The sequence below is a fragment of the Eulemur rufifrons genome, chromosome 30 (assembly GCF_041146395.1).
Source record: "Eulemur rufifrons isolate Redbay chromosome 30, OSU_ERuf_1, whole genome shotgun sequence".
Lineage (NCBI taxonomy): Eukaryota > Metazoa > Chordata > Mammalia > Primates > Lemuridae > Eulemur > Eulemur rufifrons.
Genome location: NC_091012.1, coordinates 36,060,439 through 36,062,717, shown reverse-complemented (window position 1 = coordinate 36,062,717; position 2,279 = coordinate 36,060,439). Strand labels below are relative to the sequence as shown.

Sequence of the window (2,279 nt, the reverse complement as noted above, 5' to 3'; positions counted from 1 at the left end):
GCCGATATGAATCTATCAAAGCAACATCTATACATGAAAGCATGGATTAGGAGACAGAAGAGCCTGCCACATGAGCTTTAGGATCACCTAAACCCAGATTCACATCCTGGATGTGCCCCTTACTAAATGGGCAACTCTGGACAGGTGAAAATCTCAGAGCCTCTTAACTGTTAAACGAGAGCCACAACCTACTTTAGAGTTATTGTGAGGATCAAATGGGATGATGTGGGTAATGCATGTAGAACAGTGCTTAGCCCATAGACAGAGCTAAATAAATACAAGCCAATATGCACATTATTCAATCATATTATCTTTTTTTTTTTTTTTTTGAGACAGAGTCTCACTTTGTTGCCCAGGCTAGAGTGAGTGCCGTGGCGTCAGCCTAGCTCACAGCAACCTCAAACTCCTGGGCTCAAGCGATCCTCCTGCCTCAGCCTCCCGAGTAGCTGGGACTACAGGCATGCGCCACTATGCCCGGCTAATTTTTCTATATATATATATTTTAGTTGTCCATATAATTTCTTTCTATTTGTAGTAGAGATGGGGTCTCGCTCTTGCTCAGGCTGGTCTCAAACTCCTGACCTTGAGCGATCCACCCGCCTCGGCCTCCCAGAGTGCTAGGATTACAGACGTGAGCCACCGCGCCTGGCCCATACTATCTTTTTTTTAAAAAAATAAAACAATCTGTATCCACTCATATGCTTGTGGTGAGAAAGGTAGAAAGAAAAGTAGAAAAAGCATTGCCTAACCAAAAGCCAGCAGACTCCCAGAAGTCAAGGTATCAAATCAATGCACAAAAGAGAGTTACATTTTAAGATGGTGAAAGTACAAGAGTCTGTGTTTGGTCTTACCCATTCTCCGAGGCTGTTTCCAACAGTTTCCATCCAGCCAAGACATGCAGGCTCTTCTGAGTTCAATCTTGACGCTGCAGGGTAGAGAAGAGCTGGCCCACACTGACAATTACGTCACTCTTTTTGACACCATTCAGAGAAATTAATTTTGAAACTGGTGGCCTTTTTCAGATTCCACATATAAGTGAGATCTTTCTATAATGTCTACATAGATCAAAACATCTCACTGTAACCTTAAATATACATCATTATTATTTGGTAATTAAAAATAAATAATAAAAAAGAATTGAAATTGAATTGAAGAATTAGACAATGTACTGAAATACCTGCAAGTGAGGGAGATTTTCAGGGTGTGATTAATATTAGTTTAACCCCAGGACAAACTTGTGATTAAATAACAATTCACTTTAAAATTTCTTTTTTTTTTTTTTTTTTGAGACAGAGTCTCACTCTGTTGCCCAGGCTAGCGTGAGTGCCGTGGTGTCAGCCTAGCTCACAGCAACCTCAAACTCCTGGGCTCAAGCAATCCTTCTGCCTCAGCCTCCCGAGTAGCTGGGACTACAGGCATGCACCACTATGCCCGGCTAATTTTTTCTATATATATTTTTAGCTGTCCATATAATTTCTTTCTATTTTTAGTAGAGATGGGGTCTCACTCTTGCTCAGGCTGGTCTCGAACTCCTGAGCTCAAACGATCCGCCCACCTCGGCCTCCCAGAGTGCTAGGATTACAGGCGTGAGCCACCGCGCCCGGCCGACTTTAAAATTTCTAAAGAAGAATATTTACTAATAGTTGCTCTAATATTGTCATTATGTTTAAATGAATATGCAACACATTTTTGCTAACATCATCTTGAGGCCATGATATAAAATACAGAAAGTGCAAAAAGGTGCTTATCACAAGACTCATGCCCATGCCAGGCACTTTTGTTCCTCTCCACGGAAATCTTTAGTAAAAGGCGAAAGATTTATGCGATCTGAAGAGAAACCACAGCATGCCAGGCACTTTTGGATTATTAGGCTGTCAATGTCTTAAATCCAAAAAACTTGACATCCTAGTCTTAAACCTAAATTTGGGCTCTGATTCAGGGCTGAGAACTTTCACTTCTATGTTCCCTGCTCTTTCTGACCCCTGCTTTCATATTTCTTCTACCTTTATTTTAGCCTTTCTCTTTCATGTGCAGACTCCAAATTTCTCAAAGTCAGTGTTTCCTATCTCTGCACTTAGGTATCCTCAAGCATAAAATGAGGTCATTTGGCTGGGAGGGACCTGAAAGCCATCTCTGTACTGGCACTCAGATGGGAAGTCTGCAAGGGCTCACTTAGGGCTGCATTTGTTTCTGCTTGGCCTCAAGGGACAAAAGAGAAGAGGGAAAAGAACCAATATCTAAATAGTCCAGGATGATAGTTGGATGCTAAAGGTGTCCTT

General features: G+C 41.7%; 1 non-coding gene across 1 annotated transcript; it reads right to left on the bottom strand.

Annotated features, from left to right (window-relative positions):
- Window positions 1-1,727: 1,727 nt before the first annotated feature.
- On the bottom strand, window positions 1,728-1,847 carry LOC138379217 (U5 spliceosomal RNA). The gene has a single exon (XR_011232001.1). It is a non-coding gene; the product is annotated as a U5 spliceosomal RNA (small nuclear RNA).
- Window positions 1,848-2,279: the final 432 nt, after the last annotated feature.